General features: G+C 42.6%; 1 long non-coding RNA gene across 1 annotated transcript; it reads left to right on the forward strand.

The window, feature by feature from the left end:
* The first annotated feature begins 11305 nt into the window (after nucleotides 1-11305).
* On the forward strand, nucleotides 11306-13008 carry LOC137379730 (uncharacterized). Its single transcript, XR_010976896.1, has 3 exons — nucleotides 11306-11441; nucleotides 12055-12144; nucleotides 12527-13008. It is a non-coding gene; the product is annotated as an uncharacterized lncRNA (long non-coding RNA).
* Nucleotides 13009-13510: the final 502 nt, after the last annotated feature.

Below are 13510 nucleotides of genomic sequence, written 5' to 3' on the forward strand. Positions count from 1 at the left end.
TGACCTGCCTCCCATCTTTGCACAATTTTAGGCTTTTTCTTTAAGTTTGATACTATCTTTAACAGTTTTAGTGAACCACGGATGGCAGGTCCCACCCTTGGAATTTTTCTTTCTCGTTGCAATGTATCTGTGTATTCTGAAATAGCCCCTTAAATGTCTGCCACTGCATCTCTATTGATCAATCCCGTAACCTACTTTGCCAGTTTACTTTAGCTAGCTCTGCTTTCATGCCCTCATAATTGCCCTTATTTAAGTTTAAAATACTAGTCTTGGACCCACTCTTCTCTCCCTCAAACTGAATGTAGAATTTAATCATATGATTACTGTTATCTAGGGGCGCCTTAACTATTTCTCATCTCTACCCAAACTGCTTCTACATCTTGGTTTCCTGAAGTTAGGTCATCCCTCTCTATTGCGCCAATACCATCATTAATTAACAAAGCTACACCTCCACATTTTCCTTGCTTCCTGTCCTTCCTAAATGCCATGTACCCTTCAATATTCAGCTCCCAATCTATGTTGTCCTGCAGCCATGACTCCTGTAATGGCTATCAGATCGTACTTATTTATTTCTATTTGCATTCTCAGTTCATCTATTTTGTTTCGAATGCATTCAGATACAGAGCCTTTAGTTTTGTCCTTTTATTATTTTTGTAGCCTCTAGCCTTATCTGTTGACTTACTCTTTGATTTGTACGCTCTGTCCCTTCCTGTCACAGTCTGTTTATAATTTCCCATATTAATACCTATCTCCCTTGCCTTGTCTCTACTCCTTGATTTAACATATCTTCCCAAATTTGATCCCTTGCCCCCACTATTCAGTTCAAAACCCTCTCTGCTTCCCTAGTTATGCAGCTCGCTAGGACACTGGCCCCAGCATGGTTCAAGTGCAGACTGTCCCAACAGTACAGCCACCACTTTCCCCAGTACTGGTGCCAGTGCCCCACGAACCAGAACCTACTTCTACCACACTAGTCTTTGAGCCACGCATTAATTTCTCTAATCTTATTTGCCCAATGCCAATTTTCACTTGGCTCAGGTAATAATCCAGAGATTATTACCTTTGAGGTTCTTCTTAATTTGGTGCCTAGTTCCTCATACTGACTATGCAGAACCTCTTTCCTTGTCCTGGCTATGTCGTTGGTACCTACATGGACCACGACGACTGGATCCTCCCCCTCCCACTGTAAGTTCCTCTCCAGCCCTGAGCCGGTCTCCTGAATCCTGGCACCGGGCAGGCAACACAGCCATCTGGACTCTTGCTCCTGGCTGCAGAGAACAGTGTCAATCCCCCTAACTATACTGTCCCCTACTACTACTACATTCCTTTTTTCTCCCTTCACTTAAATGGCTTTCTCGACCATGGTGCCATGGTCGGTTTGCTCATCCACACTGCAGCCCCCACTCTCATCCAAACAAGCTGAAAGAACCTCAAACCTGTTGGACAATCGCAAAGGCTGAGGCTCCTGCAGTCCTGCCCTCTGGGTCCCCTTACCTGTCTCCGCTGCAGCCACACTCTCCTGTCCCTGACCACTGACCAAATCAGAAAACCCTATCCTAAGGGGTGTGACTGCCTCCTGGTATAAAATGTCCAGGTAACTTTCCCCTCCCTGATGTGTTGCAGTGTCTGCAGCTTGGACTCCAGTTCAATGACTCTGAGCTGAAGCTCTATGAGCCGCAAACACTTACTGCAGATGTGTTTGCCCTGGATCACACTGACATACAGGAGCTCCCACATGCTGCAGCCATGACACATCACCTGTTCTGCCATCCTTAATGTGTTTTAATTAAACTACATAATTATTTTATTCAATTATTTATTTTATTTTCCTTTTTTATGTATATATATATATATATATATATATATATATATATATTATTTATTTTTATTTATTTTATATTATATATATATTAAGCTTCCCACTAGTTCCTTTACTATTTTAAATGTTAGGATTAGAATGGAGCTTAATCACTTACCAGATACTCACCAAACAGGTAGCTTCTTCTCCAACCAATCACCTACCTTTTTCATTTCTAACTTTCCCCAGTTCTAACGAAAGGTCATCGACCTGAAACATTAACTCCGTTTCTCCCTGCACAGATCCTGCCTGAACTGCTGAATATTTCCAGCATTTTCTGTTTTTATTTCAGAGTTCCAGCATCTGCAGTATTTTGCTTTTGTATAGTAATGGGTGTGGCTGATTCAGAAACCGGGTCCTCGCCTCACGATGCACAGCTCAAGGAGATGTGTGGTCGCAGGATCTCACCAGATTGTCAGTGAAAATATATAGTCAACCAGTATAGTAACTCTTTCCATAAGGGAATTACTTGTAAAAGGAATAAAATAGTTTGAACATGGTTATTTAGTAAATACAATTTTTAGCTTTAAACAATGGTGTAGTTGTTGCGCTCATTTAGATGGTTTCTTGAATTAGTGATTTCTGCACAAATCTTCCTTTCTTTTGGTCCTTGTTATTTTTACACTCTCATTCTGCCCTAACTTCACATCCTGGCCATCAACCTGCATGGTGAAGCCTCTTTGCAGAGTGATGTTCTTGAAATCTCAGATGTTTATGCTGTAAGGTGGCCCCAATTGGTTAGGACATCTGAAGCATTGCTTCAAGATCCCAAGGGCATATTCAATAATGGCTGTAACATGAACTTCAATGAACTTTTGCTCTACTTCTCAGGTAATCCTGGTCTCTCAGAAGCCATATTCTGATTATTCTTCTGAATTAAGAGTGCTGCAGCTGATTGCCTTAAAATGAAGTCATGGGAGTGAAGTAAGCATTCTCCTCACAATTATATGCTGTAGTCACATATCAGCTGGACACTGAGCAAAGAAATCACTTCAAATTTAAAAGGAATTGAATTCATTTTCCAGATAGCAGCGATGCTGGCAAGGTTGTAATTATCGACTTTCGTAGTTGCCTTGAGAAAGTGAAGGTAGGCCTTCTCTTAAGTTCCTTAAATTTCTGCAATCCATATGGCAAACAATTCCAGGAAAACTGCTCAATTATGAAGGATGTATGTTCAAGTCAGAATCGTGTGATAATTGGGAAATCTGGTAGTGATGTTCCCACAACATTGCTGCTTTTGCCCTTCTCAGTGGTAGACATTGCAAGGTTGAAATGCTGTCAAAGTAACCTTGGTGAAGTCCTGCAGTACATCCCAATGGATAGTATGTACTACAGCCACAGTGCACTAGTGATGAAATATGTCGATGTTGAGTCCAGTGTCAAGAGTGCTGATCAAGCAAACTGCTCTGACCCGCATGCTGTTGTGCATCTTGAGCATTTTTGTAGCTGAGACTGGAGTTTTGGATGGAGGGTGGAAGATGGAAGGAGCGTATTGGAATAGCTGAAGCTGGAGGTAACAAAAGCATGGATGCGGGTATCAGCTGCAGATGGAGTTAGGCAAGGGAGGAAACAGGCGATATCACAGAATGAAGATAGGCAGTCTTTGTGACAGAGAGGATATGGAATCAGAAGTTTATTTCTGGGTCAAATGGGACACCATGGTTTCTTACGAGCAGTCTGGTTCAGCCGCAGGCAAGTGGCCAAGAGGATGGAAATGGTGGCTAGGGAATGAAGCTTGTAATGGGGACTGAAGACATCTTGCCAATATTTAACTGAGGAATATTCAGACTTATCTCAGACTGGGATGTTGCACAGAGGCAGTGGATAGGGTGAAAGACGTGATGATTTGTTAGAACTCCCTATCTAATATTGTGTATTCCGATGATGTCACTGATGGGCAGCATGTGGATGGGGAATAGAAAGGAACCAAGGACAGATACCTGGGGGACTCCAGAGATAACTGTGCCAGAAGCTTCCCTCATTGAATATATTGGTTCTCATTACAGACAAGCTATTGAACCAAGACTGCTTGACATTGGAGAGCTCCAGTTCAGAGGAAGGTGAACAGACTTTTTCTTCATTAAGATGGTTTTCAGGCTTATCATTTCTACTTCAGTAGTCCAATCAATCTCCATCTTCCGTCACCCTCCTCTAGTTGAAATTGCTCTTGTCCTCAACAGGAATGTTCATGTGGCTGAGAACAGCTAATTTAGCACAAGCCAAGATCAAATGCGGGTCCTTTTTTGTATGGCTTATCCACTCACTATCTTAAACAGTTGGGGTTCCAACTCTTTTTTTTTTATTTCTCTCATTTTGTTTACTTCCTCAGCAGCCAATCATTTTTCATTTAGTTAAATGCTGGGTAAACTCCCTGCCCCATGTCTGCTTCTCCCTCTCTTGTTGAACTTTGTCTATGAAAAGGTCTATTACAAAACAACAGTCTTAAATTTTAAAATAAAAGCAAAATACTGCGGATGCTGGAAATCTGAAATAAAAACAAGAAATGCTGGAACCACTCAGCAGGTCTGGCAGCATCTGTGAAAAGAGAAGCAGAGTTAACGTTTCGGGTCAGTGACCCTTCTTCGGAACTGACAAATATTAGAAAAGTCGCAGGTTATAAGTAGGTGAGGTGGGGGTGGGGCAAGAGATAACAAAGGAGGTCGAGATTGGACCAGGCCACATAGCTGACCAAAAGGTCACGGAGCAAAGGCAAACAATATGTTAATGGTGTGTTGAAAGACAAAGCATTAGTACAGATTAGGTGTTAATACATTGAATATTGAACAGCAGCAAGTGCAAACCTGAAAAAAAAACAGTGGGTAAGCAAACTGAATAAACTAAGATGAAATGAAATAAATGCAAAAAAAAAGATTGTAAAAAATGTAAAAAAGAATGTAAAAAAAAAAGGAAGAAAAAATAACAAAAAATGAAAGTAAAATGGGGGGCTGTCATGCTCTGAAATTATTGAACTCAATGTTCAGTCTGGCAGGCTGTAGTGTGCCTAATCGGTAGATGAGATGCTGTTCCTCGAGCTTGCGTTGATGTTCACTGGAACACTGCAGCAATCCCAGGACAGAGATGTGAGCATGAGAGCAGGGGGGAGTGTTGAAATGGCAAGCAACCGGAAGCTCAGGGTCCTGCTTGCGGACTGAGCGGAGATGTTCCGCAAACCCAGTCTGCGCTTGGTCTCCCCAATGTAGAGGAGACCACACTGTGAGCAGCGAATACAGTATACTACATTGAAAGAAGTACAAGTAAATCGCTGCTTCACCTGAAAGGAGTGTTTGGGGCCTGGGATAGTGAGGAGAGAGGAGGTAAATGGACAGGTATTACACCTCCTGCGATTGCAGGGGAAGGTGCCATGGGACGGGGACGAGGTGGTGGGGGTAATGGAGGAGTGGACCAGGGTGTCGCGGAGGGAACGATCCCTTCGGAATGCTGACAGGGGAAGGGAAGGGAAGATGCGACTGGTAGTGGCATCATGCTGGAGGTGGTGGAAATGGCGGAGGATGATCCTTTGGATATGGAGGCTGATGGAGTGAAAAGTGAGGACAAGGGGAACCCTGTCACGGTTCTGGGAGGGAGGGGAAGGGGTGAGGGTAGAGGTGCGGGGAATGGGTCGGACACGGTTGAGGGCCCTGTCAACCACAGTGGGGGGAAATCCTCGGTTGAGGAAAAAGGAGGTCATATCAGAAGCACCGTCATGGAAGGTAGCATCATCAGAGCAGATGCGTCGGAGACAGAGAAACTGGGAGAATGGAATGGAGTCCTTACAGGAGGTAGGGTGTGAAGAAGTGTAGTCGAGGTAGCTGTGGGAGTCGGTGGGCTTATAATGGATAGTAGTAGACAACCTATCCCCAGAGATGGAGACAGAGAAGTCGAGGAAGGGAAGGGATGTAAGAAATGGCGAGTAAACTTACAAAATCTTAAGAAAATTAATTAAATATTATAGAAATAGCCCTCTCTCTTATTGAGAAAGATTCTACAGCAGTCTGCCAGAACTGAATATACAGGACAGCGTAGGCCTGTTATCTCTGCCAAGGACATGACTTTAGCACAGGCTCTGAAACAAGACATTCTTAAAACTGATGAGATGGAGCCTCATACCCACTCGGAAGTGTCTGGCAGAAGTTTACAAACAATATCAACCACACGATAAGCCACAAGATGACTACAGGGGCATAGGAGGGTTTACTTTTAGTACCTGTCCCTTGATAATTGGGCAATCCTTGGAGCTACCATTGACCAGAAACTGAACTGGAATAGCTACAAGAGCAGGTCAGAGGCTAGGAATCCTGCGGCGAGTAACTCATCTCCTGACTCCCCAAAGCCTGTCCACCATCTACAAGGCACAAGTCAGGAGTGTGATGGAATACTCTCCACTTGCCTGGATGGGTGCAGCTCCAACAACACTCAAGAAGCTCGACACTATCCAGGACAAAGCAGCCCGCTTGATTGACACCCCATCTACAAACATTCACTCCCTCCATCACCGACGCACAGTGGCAGCTATGTGTACCATCTACAAGATGCACTGCAGAAACGCACCAAGGCTCCTTAGACAGCATCTTCCAAACCCACGACCTCTACCAACTAGAAGGACAAGGGCAGCAAATGCATGGGAACACCACCACCTGCAAGTTCCCCTCCAAGTGACACACCATTCTGACTTGGAACTATGTCACCATTCCTTCACTGTCGCTGGGTCAAAATCCTGGAACTCCCTCCCTAAAAGCACTGTGGGTGTACCTACCCCACATGGACTGCAGCGGTTCAAAAAGGCAGCTCACCACCACCTTCTCAAGGGCAATTAGGGATGGGCAATAAATGCTGGCCTGGCCAGTGACGCCCACATCCCATGCATGCATTAAAAAAAAAACTGGAATCGAATAAGTGATTGACATAGGGTAAAATACAAGCCCTGTGAAATGAAGTATATAAACAGATGCACAGGAGGAAAATCTTCAGTCTTCTTTGGACAGGAGGAGACATCTGAAGCTTGGCTTCAGCCAAGTGTTCGGCCTCAGCTTTAGCTCAAGAAGACTGAGGACCAAAGAGACCACCAACACCTCGTCTGCCTCATCCATCAGGGAGACTGCAAACACTGTTCTGCTCCACCATGTGATCTGGGATCAGTAAACCATTAAGGATTGTATGCCTTTTCTGTCTATTTAGCTTATGCATCATCATATTTGAACTGCTGCTTTTTAATAAACTACTTTAAAATCACCTATAACTTTGACTCCCTTTTTTGGGTAGACTGTGACTCCAAAATCATACAGAGAGAATGAAATGTATTCAGCTGTCAGTCACCTCTGTCAGTCACCTCCCTTATGCAACTATGGACTGCAAAGTGGGAAATGTTGCAATATCTCCTGCTCCAGCCTGGAAGGAGTCTGACCATAAAAGTTCATGGCCATGATCACCTTTGCAGCCACTGGCAATGCCATCCCTGCCCTGCTCTGAGGCTGCTGTTCTGGCTGCAACAGGTGACAGAATTCTGTGAGCACCTCCTTAGTGAAGCGAAGACATCTGATGCACTGATCCATGCTGAGGTTGAGGTAGAAGAATTGCTCCCTGAAGACTCTGGGGGAATTTGGGCCTCCGGTTGAAAGCCCTCCTTCCCCCCTTCCTCCTCCCTCTTTGAGCAGCTTGTCCTCCTTTTTGTTGCTTATGCTCATTCTCCCTGTCATGCTGCAGGCCAAGGGGGATAAAAACTATTGCACCCACGTCTGGAATCAAGAGGTCTGAGCAGAACCCTTGAAATCAGGACCAAGACCTTCAGCACCTGCCACACCATGCCCCGTAGACTTCAGAAACTTGAAATAACAATACAAACCACCAAATACTTTTTGCAAACTCAGTAATTGCCAATAGACATCAATCAGCAACTAACATGAAAGTAGTCGATGATCCCTTCAAATAGCCCTGATTGGGGAGAGGGGGTGGGGGTGGGGGGGGGGGGGGGGGGGGCGGGGATCCTTCCTGCTGCTGAATGCATGTTCAGCTGTCCAAGGTTGAGAATGGGCATTAGCTGGAGCTTTGAGGTCAAAAATAGCAGCACTGGCATCAAATCAGCTATACATGCTGAATGACCGTTAGAATCTGCATACTTCCGGCGCATGCTCCCTGCACCCACAATAACACCCTCACCAAAATGGCATCTGGTTCAGCTAGCACCAAAGTGTGTGTTCATGTCCCAGATGCTATTTCAGAACTGAAGCAACACCCATAGCGTGAAAGACGCTCTTTGGTCTGCTTGAAACTTGCTGGTCTTTCAGAGCAAAGAGCTGTCAATAACTGAGGGTTGCAGACTGGCACATTCCAAAATCCCGGACTATGTGCCAAGGGATAATCTAAAGCTTGGGGCAACTGTTGCAAAGGCTCAATGGGGAAAGACCACCATCTAAGGTCCCCTGCCATAATATACTGAGGGGCTGGAAACCATGTAAAACCTCTCAGGCTGCATGCACCAGAAAAGGTTTGACATGAAATGTAAATATATACTGTAAATATAACATGTAATAGAAGTGCACCGACGGACCTCATGTACTGTATTGAAAAAAGTGATCTGTATTGCACTGATGTAATGTCAAATTTGAGATGGTGGAATAGTGGTAATGTCACTGGAGTAGTAATCCAGAGGCCTGGGATAATGCCCTGGGGACGTGGGTTCAAATCCCACCACAACAGCTGGTAGAATTTTAATTGAATTAATTAATAAAAATCTGGAATTGAAAGTTAGTGTCAGTAATGGTGCCATGAAGCTATCATCGATTGTTGTAAAACCCAACTGGGTTCACTAATGTCCTTTAGGGAAGGAAATCGGTTGTCCTTATCTGGTCTGGCCTACATGTGACTCCAGACCCACAGCAATGTTGTTGACTCTTAACTGCCCTCTGAAATGGCCTAGCAAGCCACTCAGCTGTCAAGGACAATTAGGGATGGGCAACAAATGCTGGCCTTGCCAGTGACACCCACATCCCATGAAAGAATACAATAATTCTGTAATGTATTACAAATTTAATGAATAAAGTATATTTTTGGGAAACAAATACAAGAGTTATGCAACCAAATTTGCAGCGTTACTTTTATCTGTTGTTCCTCACTCTGATCGCTGTTTTGATTACTCCTATAAACGGACTATCCTTTCTTCCATTTTCTTGTTTGGATGAAAGGTTTTCATCTAAAATATTAACCTGTCATTTTAACATAAAAGACTTCAAGGATGTTTCCAACATTTTCTGTTTTTATTTCATGTTATATTATGAAGCTGACTGGAATAGTAGCTGTGTACCAGACTCATCTATTCTGTATCTGAAGAGGGAAAAAAAAAGCTTGACTGGTAAGAAAAGGACAAATTACAAAAAAAAGAAAAAATAAGTTGAAAAAATGTTACTAAAATCTTGCAAGTATAATCATTATTTCTGCAGAACAGAACTGCCAAATGTAATTGGGCACCTTAAAATTTTCTTTTCAGGTTTTACATTCCCTTTTAAGGAAACTCAGTTTTTAAAAATCTTTTTGTAATAGGGAACAGGATTTACAAAGTATCTGTTCATTTTATTTTAACCAGTTTTGTGTTTAAGCCTGATTTTTAAAAATTCTTTCATGGGATGTGGGCATGACTGGCAAGGCCAGCATTTGTCACCTATCCCTAATTGCCCTTGATAACTGAGTGGCTTGCTCGGCCTTTTCAGTGGGCAATTAAGAGTCAACCAAATTGCCGTGGGTCTGGAGTCTCACGTAGGCCAAACCAGGTAAGGTCAGAAGATTTCTTTCCCTAAAGGGCATGAGTGAACGAGATGGGTTTGTATAACAATCAATAATAGTTTCATGGCACAATCTAGATTTTTAAAAATTATTTAATTAATTGAATTTAAATTCCACCAGCTGCGATGGTGGGATTTGAACACATGTCCCCAGGACATTAGCTCAGACCTCTGGATTACCACTATGCCACCATCTCCCTTTAATTGCTATAGTAAACTAGCATAGCTCTGTTTTGATAGTGCAAAATGTTACAGGCGCAGAAGTATGTACCTGGCTGCCTTTGAATGAAGCAAACAGCACAATAGATGAGGTTATTGTGAGGCAAACGTTGTGTCAAGGGACTTGGAGCTTGCTGTCTAGCTCATGAACTGACATTCTGCTGAAAGATTATTTGATCTATCACAATTAACTACAAGGTTATACCATGCTCATGATCTGCTTGACAGTGACCAGATGACACTCCTGGGACCATGTCCTCTGTTTCATACATTGATATGGTAATACCAATTTGAGAGAGAACAGATTGCAGTGACCTCCTTCTCCTGACCTTCTTTGATCAGTCAGGCAATAATCCTGGAGTCAGTCATTTTGGCAAGTGTAACAGATGACATTCCTGTAGTCAGTGATTCCCGAACCCCCTCTATCCACACCTGTTGATTTTAAGATGTTTTGGTTAAATTAACTAGAAAGCAAAGTCCTAATTGAAATAACATTCACCATACCTCCGATTACTGAAAACATTTCAATGATTGATTCCCTTTTAAGTATTCACATATAATATTCAAATCTGGGTAACTTTCATAGTAAATAAATTTCCTGAAACATTTTAAAATAAAATATTTTTGTTTATTGAAGTTAAATGGGAACTAACACGTTTCTAATTCAGCATTAAAAAAATGATCATCAATGGTCTGAATCAGGATGTTTGTACCTAAAAATAAAAATAAAACTGTGGATGTTGGAAAACTGAAAGAAAATGTTGAAATAAATGATTACCCTGTTAACAGCTGAAAGAGTAAATCCAGGTTAAAGATTCAGGTGGGATCATTGATTACAACCTGTTTGTGGTATCCTTCCTAATTCTTCATGTCAAAAAGTAGAAGATACAAGACTTTTAATTAGACTTTTTGCTCAATTCAGGCCAAAAGATTGTGTGAAATCAGTTACAAGCAAGGTTTAAAATTGAAAGAAAAATTAGAAACAGAATACTTCAAGTAAATAAGAAACCTTTGAGCTGTATTTTACATTCCCTCCACCGAAATCGGCGGCAGACATAAACAATGGAGGTCAGCCTGTGCGGACCGCACGTCGCAGAGCCGCTGCGATGTTAAACGTGGCGGCTCATTTAAATGGCGGGGGTGGATCGCCTCCCCCCCCCCCGCTCCCCCCGATGACGTGGAGGGGGGCAGGCAGTTTGTCGCCGGCACTGACGCCATTTTTAAAGGGCTTCGAGCCCTACATTGCAATCTAAATATTTAGAACCTCAGTGATCTTAAAAAATCAAATATATTGATCTTGACCCCCTCCCACCACCCCAATAACCATCAAATTAATTACCTGCCCTCTCACCCCCCCCCCCCCAAAACACTTACCTTGTACACCTGACCATCCCCCCCCAAAGTTCATAAACTTTAAACTTCACTCTTTCCCACCATCCCCTACACCAATTAGAGGACTCTGACACCCCTCCCCCACCCCCCACTGAAAAACTTACCTGCTCCTCCCTCCCCACCAGAAGGGGAGCCAAAGGAACGGGAGTTGTGGCCACCGGCACCAATATCGCTCCAGGACAGACAGCGGGAGTGAGAAGGTAATATATTTATTAATTCAAATTCATTAAAATATTTAAATTTGGCTCCTGTCATTAAGCAGCAGGTGGGCCACCACGAGGCCTCGCTGCCGCCGGCAATATCGGGCTGGGCCTTCCCGGCGTCGAGGCCCATGGCGGGCCTCTGCTGGATGCATTTTCCGGCCCCACCCCCCACCACGACCCCCGACATTGGGAAGATTTGTAAAATTCAACCCTTTATAACTGTCTTCACATGTATAATACAAAGTGTTAAAGTGCAACATTAGTTGCATCCTGTTGGAGCTCCATTCTGTTGTCTTCATATGTTGTAGGTAACTGAGGGTGTGGTGTACACTGGTACTGCCCATCAGTAAGGGGAAAAAAAGATGAAGTACCCCCTGTGGCAAATGGGGAGTGCGACATTTATCCCAATCTGCAGTATTATGATAATGACATTTGTGGGTTTTGTTACATTTAATCCTAATCTTGGAATTCATCTTTCAGGGTAATTATTGGGCATTATAGTGTTTAATTTTGATACAATCATTCCACTATCCCCCACCCCCATCCATCCATCTATCCACTCCCAGAGTTTTTTATGAATTAAGATTTGATTTTTTTTCTACTGACACAGATGCTAGGATCTTGGAAAGAGGCTCATGTGGGGCTGAAAGGTTCATTTTGAAGTCATGAATCCTCCAAACTGAGTGGTGCTCATCTGAAAGTATGTGTCGCTGTCTGCTGGTCCTATTGCAGTAGTATAAATCCCAGTTTTTTTAAAAAATGTGTACACAGCAGGACTTGAATTTGCTTGAATTCCAGCCACAATCAGATCACTCAAAGCATAAGGAGGTGCCTGCTGTTTTATTCCGTGCAACATACTAAAGAAATCTGGTTGATTTCTGGCCATCAGTGTTGATAGGAATACTTAGTTCAATAGGTTCAATAGCAAATCTTTTTAATCATTTAAGGCCTAATGTTGATAACTGTGCCAAACTAAACACACATGATTAGAGTATTAAAAAATGAAAATCTCCTTCAACCAGCAATAGCTTCTCTTATTTTAAAGGTTTTCTGTTTAAATGCTACTTACCATCCTTTTTCAGACAATCTGCAGGCATGGTGAATGGAGTATTAAGGGGACAGGTCCATTGTGCAGCTGGTGAGCTTGCATTGCTAAACTGGTGAGTTCACCGTTATTGTTGAGTTCACCAAAAATAAATTTCTCTTTGACCAAGTAACTGTTAATGATCTTGTGTTTTTTTGTGCTTGTGTATCTGCACAGCACATCACAAAAAAGAGAAATTAGAATTTAGAATGCACATATGAAATTGACAGAGAGGAAAAGACTAGATTATTTATCAAGCCTGATCCACACCATGATGGCCGGAGCATTACACCTAAACACTTGTTCCCTCATCGGAAACAGTGGCATCCTGCCACCTGGAGCTGACTGTGAAATTACAGTGAAGTCAGACGCTTCATATTGAATGTAAACAAATAGTGTTTTACTCCTGTAGAAAATCTAGGTTTGGATGTTAAAAGTGCAAGAAGTATTCCAACTGCACCACTGACATTTTTCATGCTGCTGTGCATAAAACTATAAAAATGTATACACATTACACTATTTTTCTATTTAAGCTCATTTCCTCCATTACTGTCTTCAAGTGTTACCATGTGGAATTCTGTTCTCTGCTACATACACCAAATTTTGCTACTAGAACATGAAGCTAAAACAATGATTGGGGAAAAGGTATATTAGTAAAACACAGATGTTTTTTATAGTGCAACTGTGATTATCAACCATAATGGAGGGGCCTCGGTTGCTCAATGGCAATTAGCTGATAATTGAAATTCCCTATTGTCATAGTGTCACTTACGGCACTGAAGGAGTCTATTCGGCCCATTTAGTCCATGCAATTGTCTGAGTTTTTAGCTTTTATTTACATTCCCCAAGCAAATTTCAAGTGCTTGCAGATAGGAACCACATTTATTTCCATTTTAAAAGAGAGTTAATATTGAAAATAAGTATGACAGCCTAACTCCTACTGGTCTCCTGACTTGAAGCTAGGTTTGAGAGCTACGTAGAT

This window comes from Heterodontus francisci, chromosome 2, assembly GCF_036365525.1.
Source record: "Heterodontus francisci isolate sHetFra1 chromosome 2, sHetFra1.hap1, whole genome shotgun sequence".
In the NCBI taxonomy this organism is placed as follows: domain Eukaryota; kingdom Metazoa; phylum Chordata; class Chondrichthyes; order Heterodontiformes; family Heterodontidae; genus Heterodontus; species Heterodontus francisci.